Consider the following 25,499-nt stretch of genomic DNA (forward strand, 5'->3'; position numbering starts at 1 on the left):
TTATGCCTGGGTTGATTCAACATTTTCAAATCAATCAATGTGAAACATCACATTAATAAAAGAAAGGACAAGAACCATATGATCCTCTCAATTGATAGAGAAAAAGCATTTGACAAAATACAGCATCCTTTCTTGATTAAAACTCTCCAGAGTGTATGGATAGAGGGAACATACCTCAGTATCATAAAATCCATCTATGAAAATCCCACAGTGAATGTCATTCTCAATGGGGAAAAACTGAGAACTTCTCCCCTAAGGTCAGAAACACTACAGGGATACCCACCTTCACCACTGCTTTTCAACATAGTACTAAAAGTCCTAGCCTCAGCAATCAGACAACAAAAACAAATCAAAGGCAATCATATTGGCAAAGAGGTCAAACTCTCACTTTTCACAGACGACATGATACTTTATGTGGAAAACCCAAAAGACTTCATCCCAAAATTTCTAGAACTTATACAGGAATTCAGCAATGTGGCAGGATATAAAATCAATGCACAGAAATCATTTGCATTTCTGTATACTAACAATGAGATAGAAGAAAGAGAAATTAAGGAATCAATCCCATTTACAATTATATCAAAAACCATAAGATAACTAGGAATAAACCTAACCAAAGAGATGAAGGATCTGGATTCTAAAAACTACAGAACTTTATGAAAGAAACTGAGAAAGACACAAGGATATGGAAAAACATTCCATGCTCATGGATTGAAAGAATGTTGTTAAGATGTCTATACTTCCAAGAGCAATCTATATATTTAATGCAATCCCTATCAAAATAACATTGATATTTTTCACAGAGCTGGAAATAAACTATCCTAAAATTTGTATGGAACCAGAAAAGACCCTGAATAGCCAGAAGAATGTTGAAAAAGAAACCAAAGTTGGTAGCATCATAATGCCAGTCTTCAAGCTCTATTACAAAACTGTAATCATCAAGACAGTATGGTACTGGAACAAAAAGAGACACCCAGGTCAATGGAACAGAAAAGAGAACCCAGAAATGGACCATCAACTCTGTGGTCAACTCATCTTCAACAAAGCAGGAGAAACTATCCAATGGAAAAAGAACAGTCTCTTCAATAAATGGTGCTGGGAAAATTGGACAATCACATGTAAAATAATGAAACTGGGCAATTTTCTTTCACCAGACACAAAAATAAATTCAAAATGGATAAAAAACAAAAATGTGAGATAGGAATCCATAAAATCCTAGAGAAGAACACAGTCAGTAACCACTTTGACCTCAGCAGTAGCAAATTCTTGCTAGACATTTCTTCAAAGGCAAGGGAAACAAAAGCAAAAATGGAGTAGTGGGACTTCATCAAGATAAAAATCTTCTGCACAGTAAAGAAAACAGTCAACAAAACTAAAAAGCCACCTATGGAATGGGAGAAGATATTTGTAAATGACATATCAGATAAAGGGCTAGTATCCAGAATCTATAAAGATCTTCTCAAACTCAACACCCAAAAAACAAATAATCCACTCAAGAAATGGGCAGAAGACATGAACAGACATTTTTCCAAAGAAGATATACAAACGGCCAACAGACATGAAAAAAATGCTCCACATCAGTTGGTATCAGGGAAATACAAATTGAACCACAATGTGATACCACCTGACACCAGTTAGAATGGCTAAAATTAACAAGACATGGAACAACAAATGTTGGCATGGATGCGGAAAAAAGGGAACCCTCTTACACTGTTGGTGGGAATGCAAGCTGGTACAACCATTCTGGAAAACAGTATGGAGTTTCCTCAAGAAGTTAAAAATAGAGCTACCCTATGACCCACAATTGTACTATAGGTATTTACCCCAAAGACACAGATGTAATGATCCAAAGGGGTAACTTCACCCCAATATTTATAGCAGCAATGTTCACAATAGCCAAACATAGAAAGAGCCAAGATGTCTATCAACAGATGAATGGATAAAGAAGATGTCATATATATATATATATATATATATATATATATATATATATATATTCATATATATATGTGTGTGTGTGTGTATATATATATATAAAATAGAATATTACTCAGCCATCAGAAAAGATGAATACTTACCATTTACATCAGTACGGATGGAACTGAAGGGTATTATGCTGAGCAAAATAAGTCAGAGAAAGACATTATCATTTGCTTTCAGTCATATGTGGAATATAAGACACAGTGCAGAGGATCGTAAGGAAAGGGAGGGAAAACTGAAGAGAAGGTCATCAGAGAGGGAGAAAAACCATGAAAGACTCTTAACTATAGGAAACAAACTGAGGGTTGCTGGAGGGAGGTGGATGTATGATGGGGTAATTGGGTGATGGGCATTAAGGAGGACATGTGATGTAACAAACGCTGGGTGTTATATGCAACTGATGAATTATTAAACACTATATTTGAAACTAATGATATACTATATGTTGGCTAATTTAATCTAAATTTTAAATAAAAGAAGTGTCATGTCTGTACAACAGACATTTCTTGAATACACACATTGTGCCCAGGAAGATTAAAGCAGGAATGAGACATGTGCTGGCAGAACTCAAGTCCCTCAAGGGACACTGTATGTGTGCAGAGCACTTGGGGGCTCCCTGAGATCCTCACAAAAGCCATAGCAGTAGCTGAGCAAGGAATTCTTTCCTCAATTTTACAGTCGAGAAAACCTAGTTTGAAAAAGATGACTTCTCAAAGTTACACAGTAAAGACTAGAAAAGCTGGGAAGGGTAGCCCTGTATTGTCTTTTGCTTCTTAAAGACTGTCTTTCTTATGAAATCCTTGAGTATACTGTCATCAACATCTCTGGGTTTTTCCTCTTTTAACTTCTGTCTTATAATAGCAGCACCTAATTTCTCTTCAAGGAACAACACTCTCCCATCCCATCAGCCATGGTGAGACCACACCAGATACCACAACATTGGGATCCTGATCCAAGTTGCCAAATTGGGGTATACTATCCAAACTAGATTTTCTCACAGAAAGATATACGACCCAGGAAAGACAAATCAATGTTTCGGAGAATATTGATATAGATTTTACAAGAGAGGGTTTCTTTATTGTTAAGATTGTAAACACTAAAAGCTATCTAAATTTCTAGCTTTCAAAATTACCTTTACAACCAGAGAGAGAGAGACATTGCCTGGAAATGAAGCCAGCACAGAAGAAAAGAGAGATCAAGGAGTGAGAGATGGAAGGAGGGAGGGATGAATGGTAGGAGAGAAGAGGGAGGGAGCGGGAGGCAGAATTACTGCAATGCCCTAGATTTGGCTGCTGCTGACAAGAGCACCGACCACCTTAGACTACCCAGTTATGAGAAACACAACATTTTCTTCCTGTCACTTCCAACCAAAAGACTTTTTACAAATGCTATACTATATAACTTTCAGATGTGTCTGTATATGTATCTGTGGATATAATATTAATATAGCAACAGATTCTAGTCGGTATAAAGAAATGTTTTAAAAGAACCATTTCTTTGAGCTACATGGTGAATAACAGACTGAGAAATTATACTGACATCATGCAATAGTAAATGGCCTCCAAAAGATGGGATTCCAACTTCAGCTCCATAGACAGAGAATTTGGTGCAAGAGCCAGCTCAATCACTCACCAGCTCAGCCACACTGAACAAAAATTTTAATGGTTCCACTGCTCATCTGCAAAACAGAACATGTGCTTGCTGCTCTCACACACTAGTTGTGAGCATTTTTAGGGAAAGGATGTGAAGGTTCTACATGACTTGAAAAATACTGTATAGGTACAAGGGATTCATTACTGCAGCTACAGAGCCTGCTGGACTACTTACTCTTTGCTGAAGTCTGGATGAGTGTCTACACGGATGAGAGTTGGGTGGGCGTAAATGCAGAATGAAGTAGCATTTCAATGATTACTCCCTCTTGTCGCTTTAGCTTTAGTGGGTAAGTACTCTGAGATGTTTGTTGGTTTGCAGTGGATTCCTGGGTGATTTCCCCAACAAGCATCACAGCAGAAATACAATAATGGACTATGACGGACTAAGAGTTAAAGCTGTCTGGACTGTTCAATACAAAGCCCAGTTCTATATATATTCTATTTCATCCTTGAATGCAAATGCTCCTGATAGCATGTCTAGTGGCTTTTAAAGGTTCTACAAAATACATGATGTCTGTTAAACTCTGCTTCTTTGAAATTCCAGGTTACTAAGATCCATAACCTGGGTATCACCCTCTCTTCTTTGACCCCCTATCTCATCAAACTGTCAGCCTTGCCAATCCCACCTTATCCCTCCTACCCCATTAGCATTGCCAATTCCTGAATTCAGTCCTTCATCACTTCATGGTCCCAACACAAGAATGATTTGTTTCTAAAACAAGTATCTGGGGGCGCCTGGGTGGCTCAGTGGGTTAAGTCGCTGCCTTCGGCTCAGGTCATGATCTCTGGGTCCTGGGATCGAGTCCCACATCGGGCTCTCTGCTCAGCGGGGAGCCTGCTTCCCTCCCTCTCTCTGTCTACTTGTGATCTCTCTCTGTCAAATAAATAAACAAAAATCTTTAAAAAATAAAAAAATAAAAATAAAATAAAACAAGTATCTGACCATGATATTCCCTAGCTAAAAACTCTTCAATAACTCCCTACTATTTACCAAATTAATTTTCTAGTAGCTTAACAAGACTCTTCATGAATTTGCACTCACCTTTCTCCAGTCTTTTTCTTTCTTCTTACCCCACATGCATCTTATGTTCTACCATGTCAAAATATTATTTCAAACTTCTCAAAATTTGCTTTCTCATATCTCTTTGCCCTTGTACAGAATGTTTTTTTCCTTCAATTTTTTATTTACATTCTAGTCAATTAACAGATGATGTAACATTGGTTTCAGGAGTAGAATTTAGGGATTCATCACTTACACCTAACACCCAGTGCTCATCCACAAGTCCCCTCCCTAATGCCCATCACCTATCTTGCCCAATCCCCACCCACCTCCCTTCATCAACCTTCAGATTCTTATCTATAGGTAAGAGTCTCTTATGGTGGGGCACCTGATTGGCTCAATTGGTTAAGTGCCTGCCTTTGGCTCAGGTCATGATCTGGAGTCCTGGGACTGAGCCCCGTATCAGGCTCCCTGCTTAGTGGGTAGCCTGATTCTCCCTCTCCTCCCTGCTCATGCTCTCACATTCAACTGGCAACTTGATACCTCTTCAGATTCCTCCCTTACACCTTCAACCAGATATCTAATAAACATCCTAAATTTAATGTAGTTAAAATAGAAATTCTGATTCTATCTCTTCCCCAAAATCTGTTCTCCCTGGGTCTTCCCCATCTCTACAAACAGCATTTGTTATTATCAAATACTGTTCTTGTTTATAGTCCATTTCCTCCCAGGAAATGTAAGCCCAATGAGAGCAGGGACCTTGGTTGTTGCTTCATTACTCTATTCTCAGCAACTAGAACTATAGCTGGCATGCAATAAGAATATCATAAATAAATACCTTCTACTACTATCTCCTGAAAGCTTCCAAGTGGCAGAGAATTTTTGTCAGACTGCTGGTTTTCCAACTAATTCCACTGTGACAATGACCTGAACAATTTGCTGGTTTGACCAGTTGTGTCTACAGTCATCAGGGGCTCAGTATCTTCCTTTTCTCCTAGTGGTTAATGTAATTCAGATTAGGAAAAGTCTTATCATTGATTCCATTCATTTTAACAATGAAGGAAAAAGCTACCCTTGAATTCCATAAACCCTTATTCAATTTAGAAAGACAGACATACCTAGATACCCCTTATGGAAGGCATATTAGAAGTCTGACAGAGATAAACAACCATTGTATAGGGTATGAGAGCAAAGTGGGAGGAAGTGGGAGTCTAAAGGGAAGTAGCATTGAGCTAGATGTAGTTTGGTGGTGAGAACAAGGAGGATGGCATTGCAAACAGAGATACAAATTAAACAAAGCCACATTTATGAAGGAATTTCAGGAGCTTTCAAGGACAGGTAGTAGTGGTCTAGGCCTGGAGCTCAGGGTACACAATGAGAGAGAAGTTTAGAACAGTTCATGGATTACAGGGTAAGCATATATTCTGAACAAAGAACACATAGGAACTGATAAAGCACAGCAGTCATGAGCATGAACTTTGCCATCAGAATATCTGGGTTTCAATTCTGACTCTATCATGTCCTACTCCTATGACCTTTTTACACAAATTAATATACATTGCATCCAAAATTGAAATGGTAGGAATATCTGCCTCAGAGGGCCCTTGTAAGGATTAAATGAAATAATAAGCTAAAGCTTCTGCAACATGTCAATTCTTTTAAAACTTCAGATATTTTTAATATTATCATTGTCTAGAAACATTTTTGCTGGGTTTAAATTTGTGTCATATAATTAAAACAGTATGAGTATTAAATTCTTTCTGTGGTCTATTTAATAAACCATCTTTATCTAAAGTATAAAATAAAATTGAATCCATATTCATGTAGAAAACACTGTATTTAGTGTACAAGGGAGGAGAGGGAAGTACACTGAAAGTAATAATGGTGAAAATCTAAAAAAAAAAAAAAACAAACAAAACAGTTTTCTGAGTAGTTACATTGCCTTGAATTGTATGGCAAACCCAAATAATTCCTAGTTCTTAGTGGCCCCATTTCCCCAAATCAAGAACCAAGCCAAATCAACTCAAATCACAGATGTTTTCCCATAATATAAAGAAACTACCCCTTCCACTTATAACAGGTGGGGAAAGAAGCAGCCAGAACTTCAGAGGAGTTTACTCAAGCCCATAGCAAAAAGAAAAGCTTGCTTTTTCTAGTATAGGAAGAGAGTGGGGATTTCTTTAAAAGGAAGGGGAAGCAGGCAGATGGCATGTCAAAAAGCCAGCATCTTGGGGGCAGAAAATATGGGTTATGCTCTGTTCTCCATTTGGAACTTAAAGAAAATAGTGAGAGGCAACACACAAGATAGTCCCTTAGCAACATGGGGTAAAAAGTCACACAATTAGTTTAGGTGGAAGAGAGCCTGAATTAGCATTTCCAAAGTTCTCTCAACTTCCATGCTGTAAGGAATCCAGAAGCTTAGAATCCAGAAGCTTCCCCCTTAGACCATAGAGTACGTGGTTAGAGCAAATTGACTCTATAGATGAGGGCTACAAAAAGAGCTGCCCAACCAGACTTAACCAGGAGCATCCTCATTACCAGTGAAAAGGGGTGGAGTTAGCAAGGGGGCAGAAGAAACACCAGACCCTGCTGGAGGCCAGAGAATAGACCACAAGTTTTCCAGTCATAAATTTTATCCTGTATGCCAATGGCTGGGCCAAAAAAAAAAAAAATGTTGCCATGTTGATGAGAAGAACCAGAGAGCAGTAGAGGGGCGTGCATGTGGGGAGGTATGCCCCTTCCAGCTGTTGCAACAGCAGCAGCAGTCCCAATCTCACACTTCAAGAGTATCTTGGAGAAAAGCAGGGAGGAAGCTGGATTTAAGAGGGGCATTATCCAAAATGACTGAAATGTCCAAAAGCCATGGTTTAAAATGGAAAGTACTGAGAGAGATATCAATAATTGGAAATTTTGAATTCTCCTCCCCCACCACTCACCCTTCTTTCTAGCTAGCCAACAACATGGGGCTTTGGAGGAGGATTAAATAATTTATAAAAAATAAAATCATACATTCTTTGAGTAATAGTGAAAATACAATCATGATCCCAGAACACATGCAATGTCTCATCTATTTTTTACAACAGGTTTGTAAGATAGACACTATTACCCTATTTTACAGATGAGTAAAGTGAAGCTTAATGATTTTAAGTAAGTTGCCCAAAGTCCATATCCTGGACTCCATCCTGTATGTGACTAATGCCAAAGTCCCACTATACCAAGCCAAAGGTTAAAGTCCAACTGAGAAAGATACTGACTATCAGTCTATGGACTCCAGTTCCCACTTAATACAAATGGAAAGAAAGAAAAGGTTTTGCAAACAGAAGGGGGATTATTATATTTTAAGTTTAGAAGAATCGTTCTCGTGGCAATGTATGAGGAGATTGGGGAGGTAGACACTGATGTATTAAGTCCACCGAAGAGGTTTATATAGAGTGAGAATTAAAATTCAGGCCTATTTGATGTAAAAGTCAGTGAATTTTCCCCTAGGCCAATCTTCCTCACCAACACGACCTCCAAATTTGATGACGGAAGGAATGCAATTATAGTGGTACCATATATTGAGTGATAGGAGGCATGTCAGTATAGAAAGAAAATATTAAAATGGCTTCTTTTGATATGTGTCTTCTATAACAGCAATCTCCTTGAAAAGAAACAGGATTCTGTAAATTCCAAGAAACCATTTCCAAACCTCTTGGTACTTGAAAAGAGCATCATCATTATTATAATATATGTCTTTTCTCAGTGTGACTCTGTTGGCATTACCTAAATTACTTTTAAACTTTAAAACATGAAAGTCCTATTTAACACAGTTCATGAATTGAATGGAAAGTTTTTGTAAAATTCTTGTAATCACTTTGAAAAGGTAGAAAATATCTTTAACAGATAGATGAGCTGATTTCATCTAAGCCCTACAAAATGAGCCTTTGTAGTTATTTATGAAGTCAAGACATATACAATGAGAAGTATAAACAGCAAAGCAAAGGATTTTGATAAATTAATCATTTGGTTCAATTCAATCCAATTAAAAAACTGTTATTGAACATCTACTTGATGCAGGGCACTCCACTAGGTAATGGGATTATAAGCAGGCCACTGAAAGCAGAGCTGCAGACAAGGGGGCATTACTGTACAAGTACACTTTCTTCAAATGTTTCCAGATGGTCACCTCTGAGCCTTCCCACTATCCTGTTGTACATCTGAACATGCTTCCTCAAGAATATGCTATATCCTTCTTAAAATCATAGCTCTCAGATGCGAATGCAATGATCCAAGTTGTGGTCAGTTTAAAATGAGCAGAAAAGCACCATAACCACCTCTACTTTGAACATTATAAAAATTAATGTGGCCTAAGATGATAAATGTATTTTGTTTTACTTTGCTTTCAACAGCATGCACCATTTACTGACTCTTATAGTCTGAGCAAGTTTTGTTCAAGAAATAAATGTTTTTAATTAACAACAAAAAAAAATAAAAATTCTGGTGTTTTCCAAAGTCTTTAAGAGATACTGAAAAGAAGACTTCCTCTTTCAGACTGTGACTAGAGTTAAAGAGGTTTCAGAATCACAGCATGACTTCCTAAATAGAGACGACAGCTAAAATGTTTTCTCTTCAGTGATTCAAGAGGAACCGAGCAACTGTCTAAAGAACAAATCTATCCTCAGCGTAGCAGTTCTTTCCTTCCCCATTCATTTTCATTCTATCTGCATCACAAATTGGATATAACATTTAGGGGCAAGTTCTCTGATTAAAATGGAAATGTTTTTCAGGGAAGAAATGCTTGAGTTGGGATCACAATTTTTTAAAGAAAAATAAATGAGCAACTCACGGATGGATCTGTACTGCTACTTTAATATTTCCGAATTGAGATTTTCTGAGATTTTTGTCAGGGTTTGTTAAAAGGCTTTGATGTATGAGAAAGAGTTAATCTTTGTGCACTGTGGCTCCTTCTTAGGATACTGTCTTAATAACAAAGAGTGTGCTCTCTGTCCCCAAGTGGGTAGTAGAATTACCATGTACTAGTAGTGCTATGAACTAGTAATATTATGAACTAGTACTGTACAGAGGATTAGCCTCATGATCTGTAAGGACAAAGACAAAAGAAGCACCTAAGTGATTTTGTAAGAGAATTAATTTCAAATCCTTAATAGTAGGCAGGCAAATTAATAAATAGAAGAATAAGGTTACTAAATTAAGGGAAAACTTTTAGAACCAAAAGAGTAGCTTTCCCTTTATATTCAGAATTAAAATAAATATTGAAGATATTCTTTAACTAGACCAATTGTGTGGTAATTTTTCCTCAGATCCAAATTTCAAGAGTTAAATATTTATTGAGTACCTATTTAGGGCCAGGAAATAGCTTTGGAATACAAAGAAAAATAAGACAAGTTTCCTGGCCCCTTGTAGCTCTAATCTGAGAGTGATACAAAATCAACAAATAATAACATATTTGCCAATAAGTGTATCTGGCCCCAAAGGTTCTTATCTTTTCATTTTTTAAAAGATTTTATTTTTTCACTTACTTATTTGAGGGAGAAGAGCAGGAGGAGGGGAAGGGCAGAGGGGGAAGGAGAGGGAGAGAATCTCAAGCAGACCCTACACCTAGCATGGAACCTCACATGGGACTTGATCTCACGACCCCAAGATGATGATGACTGGAGCAGAAACCAAGAATCAGATGCTTAACCAACTGAACCACCCAGGTAACCCCCCAAAGGCTCTTTTCATGAAAAATCTATGCAGTTTGTCTTCAGGCTTCTCTGCTTTTCCTTTTCTATAATATTTTCCTGTTCTCAACCATTATCTTACCACACAGACTGCCAAAGTTCTTAATTGCTGACATGGGAGAATTTGACCTCCACATGAAGAGCAGACCTTAAATTTTCAGTCACAATTCCCATGCTCTAATCCTGGATTTATCACCTGTAAGCTATGTGATTCTGAGTGAGTTATTTCTTCTAGGTAGACCTCAGTTTCCACATTTGTAAAATGGAGTGAGGGTCTGAAGAGTCTTCAGGGGCCTTCCAGGTCTGAGATTTCCATGGTGTGCTCTGCACCTGCCAAGGGGCATTTGAAGGGAAATAGCAACACTTGACCAAGAGCAGAAACTCTCTAATAACAGAATTTCAGATACTGGGCTGCCCCCTTGGGGAAATAGAGAGATTTGAGGCTGAGGGCGGTAGGTCTATCTAATTCCAACGCATTCAAGAGGCATTTGAAGGAGGTCCATAATGAGCCAGATGAAGAAGGAGCTTCAGAGTCCTAGAAGCCTTTCTTTCAGTGGGAGCAAGGCCGTAAGGAGATGTTGGTTATATAGAAAATTATGTAGTGAGAGAAAGGAAAGCACAAGGCATTGTACGAATGCAGAGAATACCTCTAACAATCTAGAATTTCAGCAAAGGCTTCCCAAAGCCCATGACAATTAAGCTGAAGCAAGGAAAACAAGAGAAGAAGATCTGAAAAGAAAAAAGGGTGAGTGGGAATGTCTACCGGGGAAGAAGCAGCAGTAGATGAAAGCAGTTTAAATTAGCAGGATGCCTGTAGAAACTGAAAATTGCAGCTAGAGCCCAAGGTCTACATTGCAAAGAAGCAGAACCTAAGTTGAAGATGGAAAAGTGACAAGGACCCGGAAAATTGAGGGCCTTGTGTTTCATGCCAAGGATTTGAGACATTTTCCTGTGACTCTCAAAGGACAATTAAAAGGTTTAAGCAGAAATGGGTGATCCATTAGTAACACCTCCCTCAACCACACCTTGGACCAGCTCATCTCTCTTACATAAACTTACAGTGTGGGGTCAGAATGCATACACTTTCCAGTTATTCTTGAAGATTTTCTAAGCTGAACCTTCCATAACCGTGTCCCTAAGATGCCATGCCATGCAGACCCCAGGATAATTCATTCTGCACAAGCTAAGCATTTCTGCATGGGCTGCTTCCCAAGCAAGACAGCCAAAAGCTGCCACACAAGCTCAGAACAAACTGCAGCTCCTGAATTATTCAGGGCACTATTAAAATGAGACTCACGACTCACAGGGCAAATTAATTTTAATTTTTAAACAGGCAACATTTTAAACTGTTCATTTCCTTGAAATGTATCTGTCCTGGCATTTTTATCATCAAAAGAGTAAGTAAAACTCATAGTGGAAAGACGAAAAGAGGCAGGATGCTGTAAACGAGGACTCTCGTGTCCAGGAAAGGCCCTCTGGAGTGAGCAAGAGTCACATCATCTCTTCTCGGAAGGTATGTATCTTGAAAATCCTGTGTCAATCTAAGAAATCCAGTAGTGGAAAATTTGCTTTCCTTCTGCTTTTGTCATTATGACATGTGGTCAGCAGCCTGAAACCCTAGTACCTTGGTCACTGTGCTTTAACTCAAAGGCCTAAGGTATGGGGGCCTGAGAATATTCATCTGAACTGTAAATTCTCTCAACAAGGGCTATGTGTTGCTGTCCTTTGATCAGGCTCCAGCACCTGAAGCACAGTTGTTCCTTTAAGCCTCACTGTACTGAGCTGAATTTCATATGGAAAATCCTTTCAAACAGGAGATGTCCTTTATGTTTTTCCCTTTCTTCTATACTGCCTTTGCTCTCTATGACTGGTAATTTAAGTGCCTTTGGGATGCCCAGTGACCCCAGGAACAAAATTAAATGCACCACTGCTACCTAAATTTAGCCTTGAAAATGACCAGATTCTGACTTCCCTGTCATTCAGACATTCAAGATCAGTGTGGCTACCACGCATAAACTGAAAGTAAGGAGGCCAAGTTGGGAGATTGGGTGAGGCCGATACCCAGGCTTTCTCCCTTCTGGTCTGGGTTTTTACCACCACACTCCATGGCCTGACGGAATTAGAAAGTCTCTCAGGTCCCCACCTGGCTTCCTTCTCCACTCTTTCCCTTCCTGATTGCTGGGAATCACAGAAAATAAGTGAATATTTTTGAAATCCCTCACTATAGGCCCACCACTCTGATAGGCAAATTTTATACACTATAATATTATTGAATCCTTTCAATAAGCATATGAGGAATAATTTTTTAACTGACATATAATTGACAACACTGTATTCATATCAGGTGTGCAATATAATGATTCAATATTGGTATATATTGTAAAATGATCACTACCATAAGTTTAGTTAATATCCTTAACACACATAGTTACAAAAGTTTGTTTATTGTGATGAAAATTTTAAAGATCTATTTTCTTAGGATTTCAAATGCAGGGTATAATATTGTTAATTATAATCATGTTGTATATTACATCTTCAAGACTTATTTATCTTATAACTGGAAGTTTGTAGCTCTTAACACCTTTCACCCATTTCTCCCACCCCTATCCCCTGCCTTAGGAAACTACCAATCAGTTCTCTGCATTATGAGCTTGTTTTCTGTTGTTGCTTTCTTTTAAGACTCCACATAGAAGTGAGATCATACAGCATTCCTCTCTCTCTGACTTATTTCTTTTTTTTTTTAATTTTACTTATTTATTTGACAGAGAAAGACAGTGAGAGAAGGCATACAAGCAGGGGGAGTGGGAGAGGGAGAAGCAGGCTTCCTGCTGAGCAGAGAGTCCACGCAGCCTGATCCCAGGACTCTGGGATCATGACCTGAGCTGAAGGCAAATGGTTAACAACTGAGCCGCCCTGGTGCCCCTCTCTGATTCATTTCACTTAGCATAATGCCACAAATTATTTTTTATACCTATTTTGCATCTAAGAAAATGTTGAGGCTAGATAGGATTAAATAGCAAACTGAAGGTCACACAGAAAACCAGTGGTAGTACTAGGTAGTATTAGATTAAAATCTTCATCTGACTCCAAAGTTTTTGTTCTTTCTACTATACTGAGAAGGAATTGAGTAGGTTGGAACAAACTTTTTGAATGAGCAAGGAGTCTTCCATTTCACAGCCTCTCTGATATTTCTTAGGCTTGCAGCCCATGTGTTATTTCTTGAAACTGGTGTCCTCACCAGTAGGCAGATAGGATATCTCATTCTCTGCCCATCTGTAACCCATCACAATTTCTCAGACTCATCAAAGCTCTGCCAGTGGCCAAAAAGGCAGCTCTGTTCAGTTCTGTTCCACCCACTCTCAGTGATGGTCTCATTTCCATCCTCCTGACAATGTCTTAACTAAGGATCTCATCACCTCTCTTACTTGACAGCTTCCTCATTCTTCATTTGTCTTTCTTGTCTCCTCTCTCTTCCTCTTCCAATCCATACTCCACATGGATTTTGAAGATCTGTCTCCAAAATGTAAATATGAGTATGTCATTCATCAGCTTAAAACCCCTCACCTACCTGATCACAACCAAATTGTAAGCAGGATATACAAGACCCTCCATGCTTTGGTTTCTGACTCCTTCCTTATCCCTTGCTATGCTCCCCACTCTCACTCTTAAATCCTATGCTCCAACCCTACTTAAATATTGCCATTTCCCATTCTGTGCACACCTGTAAATTTTACACATATACTGCAACACACACACACACACACACAAACGTGCGCGCGCGCACACGCACACACACACACACATCTCCAACTAGTGTACTCCTAACCTAGATTAAGTGTAGTTCTTCAATGAAGCCTCCCATGATCATTGCAGAAGTTTATCGCTCATTTCTGGGCACCTACCATTCTTGGTACATTCTTAAATTATGAAACCCATCCCATATCAATCTGTCATTTCAGAACTCTCTTTACTTTTCTTAGCCTGTGTGTTCTTTAAAAGAAAAGAAACTATGTCTTATTCATCTTTAAATCCCAGTTTAAACATACTGGACATTCAACAAACATTTGAGGAACAAACGGGTTGAATAAATTGTTTAATATTTAATATATCAAGGATCTGAATCAGGTTAGCTGAAATCTATACTCAGTACCCTCAGTAACTTTTTGTGTTAAAAATCAATCAGTTTTCTGCATATCATTTTCATTTCCCATTTAAACCATTTCTGTATGGAAAAGTGTGCTGACCAGCTAATGGTTCTCCTATAGTTATATTTATCTTTTAAATTAACCTATGGGCATCCTGATTTACATGTCAGTCTTCTACGAACATGATTAGTGTAAGTCAGTCATCGTGAGGCTAACCTCTGACTTCACTGGGAAAACTGTCTGGAGTTAAAGTAAGCTAAGAACCAGCTTATAGAGCTTTGTTGAAGTGGGCAGTCAAGTTCTACCACTATAGAATTGCTCTTTAATTGAAATTTAAATAATGAGAGCTTAGCCACTGAGCCTTAAATTTGTTAATTTTAAAATAGAAAATTGGATTAGATCCTAAATCACAAACTCAAATACCTGTTGTTAACCTAAATGAGTAAACTCTGCTGGGTTTTAGACAAAAAGAAGCTTGGCTGCTTGTATGATTATCACAATCAATCACGATTTCTACCTAGTTACACTGCCCATTAAAACATAAGATGCTAAACAAAGCACAACCATAAGCCTTGTACAGACATCAGTCACCTGGTACAGCTCTTTTCTAACTCCAAGGACCCTAAAATGCTTTAAGGCTACAATGCTGTGACTGCTATTTCTCTGAATTTCATTCTTTCTTTCATGTATTCACACAGAAGTAAGTATTGCAGGCACTGAAGTAGGGGCTGACAATATTGGTGTCAATAAACATGACTGTGCCTTCCATGGACACCAGGGTCTGTTGGGCGAGATGGACTTTTAATTAATTAAAGACATTAAGTGGTGTCAAAGGCAGTTTACAAAGAACAGTGGGAGTACAAGAAGTGATACTGTCTATGCACATGACAATTTCCCTGGAAAGGTCAGAAAGACTTCACAGAGAAGGTGATATGTGAGCTGAATTCAGAAGGATAAATAAGAGATTTTCAGACAGGGCAAGGCATTCCAGGCAAGCTGAACAGCATGGATAAAGGCACTAAAAATTGAAAGGCCTCTGAATGGAAGAAGAAATGATCTCAATACTCAATTACTCTTCTTAGTCCAAAAACTGCAAGACATAAGGAGTGGAAAGGAAAGGAAAAATATTCTGTAATTCCACTGAGGATTGTCCCAGCCTCTTAAAGGACAGTAATCCCCACCACAAGCACCAACCATTCCTCACCTACACTGCTCACTCAGTCTAGGTTTTCCCATTAAAGAAGTGAACAAGACATTTCTCATTACTGATGCACTGTATTCACACAGCAACTTCCTTTCTCATGGGGAGCCGCTCAGCTGGGCAGCTAAGACCCTCCTCCTCAGAGGCCCTAGTGACTGAGAGACACTCTTCACTGAAAAGCCATCCGATCCATGTTAACTCTTTTTAGTAATAGATAGACTAGCTAGTTGATTTAACATATTCCTTAAATTGCCTCTAAACAAACTGAAGGATACAACCATTTACTAATAGGTTGTTCAACTTTGTATTTCCAATTTGGGTAACTTCCCATACCCTCAAGTTGAAGACGGCAAGTAAGAAGTGGAGAATAAGGAATAACAAGAAGATCCGCTGCTTACATCCACTTACTATGGTCTGGTTTTGACTTTAACTGCCTCACAATCATTAATTCATTCAATCCCCACTCCAGCCCCATTAGGCAAGCCCTTTAAAGATGAAGAAACTGAGATTCAGAAATCTTGTTTCTCACCTACTTGCTAAGTGATGAAAAGTGACATCTGAACCTAGGAGACGTGGCCAACTTTGCTCATAAGAACTATGATCCACTGCCTTGTGATACACTAGATGCAATGGCTCTGTGGGACTATGAACCTAATGCTTCAGATGAATCATATAATGTAATCTCCATAACAGTTTAGCTTATAAATTGAAAGCTGAGACTTGGAGAAGAATAACTGGTCCAGCACCACATAGCTGGTAAATGAAAGAGGTAAAATCTGATCTCAAGTCTGACTTTAACCTTATGCTACTGTATCTATCGTTGTGTTCGGTAGGAGTTTACACAAAAGGAAAAGTGGTTAACAAAGCAGTAAGCCCAACATCCCTGGATGATATTATTTGCATTTTAATTCCAATATCTGATAGAATTGAAAATACCTGAAATTGAGACTTCATTTAACAGTTTTACCTGGACCAGTAGTCGTGAAACAGAGTTCTTGAAACCCCAGAGTCTTCTCCAGTGGGGAAATTCTAAGTCTTTCACATAATCTCCTATATTAATCAGCTTTTGTTATAGTGGCAAACAACTAATTCTCAGAGCTTCTCAACAACAAAGGTTTATATCTCACTTACCTTACATGTGGTATGCAACATGGCATTACCAAAAAACTGTATCACCTCTAAAATTATAAATTCAGTCTCCTACTACCCAACCACAAACTCCTACCAGTCTTCCAGCTCATTTGCTTAGTAACCCCATATCAATAATGACTTAACTTCATCAACATCACGAATCTACTAACCCTCTCTCTACAGTCTCTCTAACTACTTGCTTTCTATCATGTAAACTCCATCCCTGATCCATGGTCAATGGTAATTATCAACCTCATATTAATAACTTTAATTCACTTGTCTCTGTGCCCCTCAATTGTGTTCATCCCAACCCTGAATGATCCTAACCTTCTGCTTCACTAATGCAACCGAATTTGTTGACAAATATCATGTAACTAGAAAAATTGCTCTTAGTATATTCATGATCACCAACCCCAGATTCAGCATTTCCTGGAGATGCTACTGAATTCTTCTGTTAAGCTTAGTCTCCTCCTCTACCCACCATTTTCTAATTTCCTCAAAGACCCCATTCTTCACCCATATTTACAGTAGTTGGTCTTCTTTTTATTTTATTAAGAGAAAAAGGAATCATCTGACAATAGTTTCATACCTTTAAATCTACAAAAATACTAATTTGCAGCCTTTTCCCCTTCCTTCCTGTAAAAATTGTGGAACATTCCTTCTAGCAATGGTCACTTCCTCTACCCTTGATATATGCTTTGAATTGTAGTCTCTCTTATGTTCTCAATTATCCTTCTTTCTCTTGCATCTTCTAGCTCTTCTTTTCTAATGGATTTTTAACATCATTATATCTGTTATCATACTTCCTATAGTTTAAAAAAAATCGTCCCTAGCTCCCAAATCCCTATCTAGCCAATGTCCCATTTTTCTGCATAGCAAAACTTCTCATATCTACCAAACTTAAAAGAGGGGACATGAATCAACATATATATGAAACACCTTTTATCAGGTCTGATCTATGCCTCATACTCAATAAATGATAATATTGGTTGTAAAAACAGTAATAAAAATAACTGTGGGTGACATAAAAATTTTCTTATATGCCAGTAATAGCCCTCAGCATTGTAAATAGATTGTCTAAATTTGTTGTCTACAACAACCTTATGAAACAGGTATTAATTTATCCCAATTTTATAGATGATGTTTCTGAAGCTTAGAAAGGTTAAATTGCTCAAGATCACATAGTTCATAGAAAATATGACTAAGATTTCCTTCCATTTCTGTCTGATCCCATAGCCAAAGGCTGTTACTCTCTAAATAATCCCTAGCATTTATTCCTCTAACACTGTGTACTTCTACCTCATAAGAACAGATATAGTTTTTCCCATGAGCAGAGGAATAACATTCAGAAAGAACTCTGTGAGGCTGGATGACGCTGGCATCATCACCAGATCCCTTAGGGTATCAGTACATGAGTAGATCGACTAGGAAAACTCAGAGGAAAGTGTCAATGGGGTTCAGGGCAGGCCACCCCAGAATATGCCACCTCAACATGTGGATTGTTTTGAGCTGAAGACAATCAAAGTCCAACAGACAAAGGATACCTTTTTACTTCACCCTTAGCTGCCTAAGAGAATTCATATAGAAGGCCTACACCAGGAAGAGAGATAATATCAAAGATAACTTTTTTTTGCATCAGAGAGACTTCTCTCCAAGGCATGGCAAACATTTATTTACCAAACATTTGTTTTCCCCATCCTCCTGGATAATTTTCCTTCTTATTTGAAGTCCCAGACCTTTACCTCCTTCTCTTTAGCTCAGAATAGCCTATGAGCTTCAATTGCCTGGCTATCTGGGAGCCCCATGCCTTTGTGGAGTTCCATATATATGAAACATATGCAAGTATATGTACATACGTAACAAGAGCAAAAAATCTACTATCCATTTCCAACAAATAGAATTTTTGGTTAACATGCAAAAGAAAAGGGAAAAGAAAAGAAAAAACAAACAAAACTCAATTAAATTCAGCTCAGCACAAATGGAAGAAACAATGAGTAAGAACCAGAAAGTATTCAGTGAATGAGGGGATGACCCACTCTACCTAAGAAACCTGAGGGGATGACTGGTAGAGTTAGAATGTCTTCACAGTTGTTCTCAATCAATAGAGAAATATCAAGACCAGAGGGAAAAGCTGAACGTGAATGGAAGTATCAGAAGTGCTTACAATTAGACAACAAAAGGCCAAGTTGCAAACACTGGCAGTTAGGACACACTGATTGCAAAACCAGTAACAATATGAAAAGTGTAGCTTTGGATGACTCAGAGGCCAGACAGAAAAACTGAGGAAAGTATAGGGAACTAAGTATAACCAAAGGAGGAAAGAGGAAAAATAAGTTGCAAAAGTGGGGGAAGGTTGCCTAACCTACTATGTACCAAGCACCTCATGTTTATATTCATCCTTTGAGATATATTTCATATTTCAACTTTACATGAGAACATTGAAGCCTAGAGAGGCAAAGTGAATTTTCCAAGGTCATTTAACTACCATGGTGAATTTCAAACACAACTTCTTAGAATCAGAATTTGAGCTATCTTGATTTATAAATCCATGATCTTTTCATTCCTCAGAATTGCCTTGTGAGGGAAAAAAAAGTCTAGGTACGGAAAGCATGCCCAAAATGCTTAATGAAGAAAAGAAAATGCTATGGAATCCTAACCATTTTCCTTCCTGCAAGCTAGATGGGATTTTTTTTTTTTTAAGTTTTATTTATTTGAGAAAAAGAGAGAGAGAGAGAGAGAGAAAGCAGGGGAGTAGAGAGGGAGAAGAGAAGCAGGCTCTCCGCTAAGCAGGGAGCCTGATGCAGGGATCGATCCCAGAACCCTAGGATCATGACCTGAGTAGAAGGCAATGACTTAACCAATGGAGCCACCCAAGCACCCCACCAGATGGGATTTCTCATGCTTCAGAATCACCACTGAATTTTCAGAGCACCATTTACAGGACACTCAGCCTATTACAGCCATATAGTAGTTACTTGTAGATCACTTTTATGTTCCCTGTACCTTTCTTCATATTTGTATTTTCATGGCACCAAAAACAAGGTGAACTAGTGATTGGTAGAAAATGAATATATGAAACACATACACACATATGCACATACATGCACACACTTCCTTATTCATTTAACACAGAATGCTAAAGGGAGGCCACACAGAGTTGGGGCAGTTAAAGCTTGTCTAACCACAGCTTTTCTAACAAGGACTATTGTTGCCAGTTATATCATGCAAGGTAGGGTCTTTCTGCATTCAGTAAGCTTAACTGCGTGCTATACCACATCCTTTCATACCTGGAGTTGGTTTCATTGTTCTGGAAGAATTTAAATAATACCTTTAAGGGGATCTTTACAGACATTGAGAATGTCATGATTCTGTAACTATTTCTAACAATTCCAAAATTTTAGAGTCTGTTCCTTTCAATATTATGCTCCTAATCCCACATTCTTCTTCAGTTACAGTTCTTTGGCTTGAAACAATAGAAAGTCCAACTCGAAATGACTTAACCACTGAGGAGAATGTATCATCTCACAAAACCATTAATATAAATCCTAAATAAGAGGACTCCGGGGTTGGTTAATTCAGTTACTCAACATTATTAAAAACCCAGGTTTTTTTCATTCTCAGTGTGTCATCTTTGTCCTCAAGGAAACTCCTGTTAGGATTGAAAGATGTGGCTGCATTTTCCAGATCCCCAAATAAACACAACATCCCTCTTATATGTCATTTTTAAAAGGAAGATAAATCTCAGAAACTTTAATTAGGGACATGTGGGTGGCTCAGTTAGTTAAGCCCCTGCTTTCAGCTCAGGTCATGATCTCAGGGTCACAACATCCCTCTTATATGTCATTTTTAAAAGGAAGATAAAGGGGCGCCTGGGTGGCTCAGTGGGTTAAAGCCTCTGCCTTCGGCTCGGGTCATGATCTCAGGGTCCTGGGATCGAGCCCCACATCGGGCTCTCTGCTCAGCAGGGAGCCTGCTTCCTCCTCTCTCTCTGCCTGCCTCTCTGCCTACTTGTGATCTCCATCTGTCAAATAAATAAATAAAATCTTTAAAAAAAAAAAAAAAAAAAAAGGAAGATAAAACTCAGAAACTTTAATTAGGGACATGTGGGTGGCTCAGTTAGTTAAGCCCCTGCTTTCAGCTCAGGTCATGATCTCAGGGTCCTGAGCCCTGCATCAGGCTCCCTGCTCAGTGGGGAGCCTGCTTCTCCCTCTGCCTGCCCCTCTCCCTGCTTGTGCACTCTCTCTCTCTCTCTCTCTGACAAATAAATAAATAAAATCTTCAAAAAAAAAAAAAAAGGAAGAAGAAGAAGGAAAGAAAGAAACCTTTCATTAGACCTCGCATTTTGTCTATGTGGCTAGGATTAGGTCCAGCATGTAACCTCAATGAAGAAATAAATGTTGTCTGTCTTGTTCACTTCTGTATCCCTAGAATACAGAACAGTATTTGGTGCATAGCTTATATGCACCAAATAGGAACCTATTTTATTTTATAATATAGTAATAGCAGTAACTGATAACAGTAAAAACATAGCACATCTGTTCAGACTATGGGCTCCGGAGCTAAATGGCTGGGAACTTTTTTTTCTCTCTTTTTGGACCTTAGATGAACAGAATTGGCTTAATCATAGCCCTCCATTCATGACAACTCTCATCATTGCTCCATGAAGGGCTCACTTATTTATTTAGTTATTTACCAATAATGTAATAGAAACTAATCTCATGATTCAAAACAAAAGTTAGGATCTTGACAATAACCTATTTCTTTTTTTTTTATAATTTTGCGGGTTTTTTAAGATTTTTATTTATTTATTTGACAGACAGAGATCACAAATAGGCAGAGAGGCAGGCAGAGAGAGAGATTGGAGGAAGTAGGCTCCCCGCTGAGCAGAGAGCCAGATGTGGGGCTCAATCCCAGAACCCTGGGATCATGACCTGAGCCGAAGGCAGAGGCTTTAACCCACTGAGCCACCCAGGCACCCCGACAATAGCCTATTTCTAACTTTATGACTACCAGTCACATTCCTTGCCTGTCCCCATCCAAGATAAGCATTATAATAAATCGTCTCAATATTGATTTCCTTTTTTAATATAGTTTAACATCTATAAGTATTCCTAAAAATATTTTCTTTTTTTTCAACTTTACAAAAAAGTAATCACCTTTAAGTAATATTATGAGATTTACTTTTTTTACTTAAACTTATATTTGCTGATATGACTCATATTTTGCATTTCACTGTAGTCTACTCACTATAACTGCTATACAACAGCCCATTCTGTCGATATATCACCATATATTATCCTACTTTGATGTTAGTAATCACCTGAGCCATTTTAAAAAGCTGCTTTAGGGATGCCTGGGTGGCTCAGTTGGTTAATCCACTGCCTTTGGCTCTGGTCATGATCCCAGGGTCCTGGGATCGAGTCCTGCATGGGGCTCCTTGCTCCTCCCTCTGCCTGCTCTGTCTGCCTCTCCCCCTGCATCATGTGCTCACTCTCTCTCTCTCGCTCTCTCTCTGACAAACAAATAAATAAAATCTAAAAAAAAATTAAAATTAAAAAATAAAAATAAAAAAGCTGCTGCGAACATTCTTGCAGAGCTCCCGTTGTGCACATGCAAGACTATCCCTTGGGTATTTTCACCTAGATGTGGGTTTGCTGGATCATAGGGTGTGTAAATATTCAAATCAAGTAAATAAAACCAAACTGTTTCCAAATTGGCTGACCTATTCGCTTTTAGTTCCATATCATCTCCGGTATTATCATATCACTAATTCCATTTTTTTCTATTATTTGTGTTTTCCTAATTGATTTGTAGATTGCATACATACCACACACACATACATAACACATCCCAAATATTCTTTTTTTTTTTTAAATTTTTTTATTTTAATAAACATATAATGTATTTTTATCCCCAGGGGTACAGGTCTGTGAATCGTCTGGTTTACACATTTCACAGCACTCATCATAGCACATACCCTCCCCAATGTCCATTTCCCCACCACCCTCTCCCATCCCCCTTCCCCCCCGCAACCCTCAGTCTGTTTCTTGAGATTGAGTCTTTTATGGTTTGTCTCCCTCCCAATCCCATCTTTTCATTTTTTCTTTTCCTACCTCCCCCCAAACCCCCCCACCTTGCATCTCCACTTCCTCATATCAAAGAGATCATATGATAGTTGTCTTTCTCCGATTGACTTATTTCGCTAAGCATGATACCCTCTAGTTCCATCCACGTCGTCGCAAATGGCAAGATTTCATGTCTTTTGATGGCTGCATAGTATTCCATTGTGTATATATACCACATCTTCTTTATCCATTCATCTGTTGATGGACATCTAGGCGCTTTCCACAGTTTGGCTATTGTGGACATTGCTGCTATAAACATTCGGGTGCACGTGCCCCTTCGGAGCACCACGTTTGTATCTTTAGGATATATACCCAGGAGTGCAATTGCTGGGTCGTAGGGTAGCTCTATTTTCAGTTTTTGAGGAACCTCCACACTGTTTTCCAGAGTGGTTGCACCAGCTTGCATTCCCACCAACAGTGTAGGAGGGTTCCCCTCTCTCCGCATCCTCGCCAGCATCTGTCATTTCTTGACTTGTTAATTTTAGCCATTCTGACTGGTGTGAGGTGGTATCTCATTGTGGTTTTGATTTGTATTTCCCTGATGCCGAGTGATGTGGAGCATTTTTTCATGTGTCTGTTGGCCATCTGGATGTCTTCCTTGCAGAAATGTCTGTTCATGTCCTCTGCCCATTTCTTGACTGGATTATTTGTTCTTTGGGTATTGAGTTTGATAAGCTCTTTATAGATTTTGGATACGAGCCCTTTATCTGATATGTCGTTTGCAAATATCTTCTCCCATTCTGTCAGTTGTCTTTTGGTTTTGTTAACTGTTTCCTTTGCTGTGCAAAAGCTTTTGATCTTGATGAAATCCCAATAGTTCATTTTTGCCCTTGCTTCTGTTGCCTTTGGCGATGTTCCTAGGAAGAAGTTGCTGCGGTGGAGGTCAAAGAGGTTGCTGCCTGCATTGTCCTCAAGGATTTTGATAGATTCCTTTCGCACATTGAGGTCCTTCATCCACTTTGAGTCTATTTTCGTGTGTGGTGTAAGGAAATAGTCCAATTTCATTTTTCTGCATGTGGCTGTCCAATTTTCCCAGCACCATTTGTTGAAGAGGCTGTCTTTTTTCCATTGGATATTCTTTCCTGCTTTGTCGAAGATTAGTTGACCATAGAGTTGAGGGTCTATTTCTGGGCTCTCTATTCTGTTCCATTGGTCTATATGTCTGTTTTTGTGCCAGTACCATACTGTCTTGATGATGACAGCTTTGTAATAGAGCTTGAAGTCTGGAATTGTGATACCACCGACTTTGGCTTTCTTTTTCAATATTCCTTTGGCTATTCGAGGTCTTTTCTGGTTCCATATAAATTTTAGGATTATTTGTTCTATTTCTTTAAAAAAAATGGATGGGATTTTGATAGGGATTGCATTAAATGTGTAGATTGCTTTAGGTAAAATAGACATTTTCACAATATTTGTTCTTCCAATCCATGAGCATGGAATATTTTTCCATTTCTTTGTGTCTTCCTCAATTTCTTTCATGAGTACTTTATAGTTTTCTGAGTATAGATTCTTTGCCTCTTTGGTTAGATTTATTCCTAGGTATCTTATGGTTTTGGGTACGATTGTAAATGGGACTGACTCCTCAATTTCTCTTTCTTCTGTCTTGTTGTTAGTGTAAAGAAATGCGACTGATTTCTGTGCATTGACTTTATATCCTGACACTTTACTGAATTCCTGTATAAGTTCTAGCAGTTTTGGAGTGGAGCCTTTTGGGTTTTCCACATATAGTATCATATCATCTGCAAAGAGTGATAGTTTGACTTCTTCTTTGCCGATTTGGATGCCTTTAATTTCTTTTTGTTGTCTGATTGCTGAGGCTAGGACTTCTAGTACTATATTGAACAGCAGTGGTGATAACGGACATCCCTGCCGTGTTCCTGACCTTAGCGGAAAAGCTTTCAGTTTTTCTCCATTGAGAATGATATTTGCGGTGGGTTTTTCATAGATGGCTTTGATAATGTTGAGGTATGTGCCTTCTATCCCTACACTTTGAAGAGTTTTAATCAGGAAGGGATGCTGCACTTTGTCAAACGCTTTTTCAGCATCTATTGAGAGTATCATATGGTTCTTACTCTTTCTTTTATTAATGTATTGTATCACATTGATGGATTTGCGGATGTTGAACCAACCTTGCAGCCCTGGAATAAATCCCACTTGGTCGTGGTGAATAATCCTTTTAATGTACTGTTGGATCCTATTGGCCAGTATTTTGGTGAGAATTTTCGCATCTGTGTTCATCAAGGATAGTGGTCTGTAATTCTCTTTTTTGGTGGGATCCTTGTCTGGTTTTGGGATCAAGGTGATGCTGGCCTCATAGAATGAGTTTGGAAGTTTTCCTTCCATTTCTATTTTTTGGAACAGTTTCAGGAGAATAGGAATTAATTCTTCTTTAAATGTTTGGTAGAATTCCCCTGGGAAGCCGTCTGGTCCTGGACTTTTGTTTGTTTGGAGATTTTTGATGACTGTTTCAATCTCCTTACTGGTTATGGGTCTGTTCAGGTTATCTATTTCTTCCTGGTTCAGTTGTGGTAGTTTATACATC

This window comes from Martes martes (assembly GCF_963455335.1).
Source record: "Martes martes genome assembly, chromosome: 10".
NCBI lineage: Eukaryota > Metazoa > Chordata > Mammalia > Carnivora > Mustelidae > Martes > Martes martes.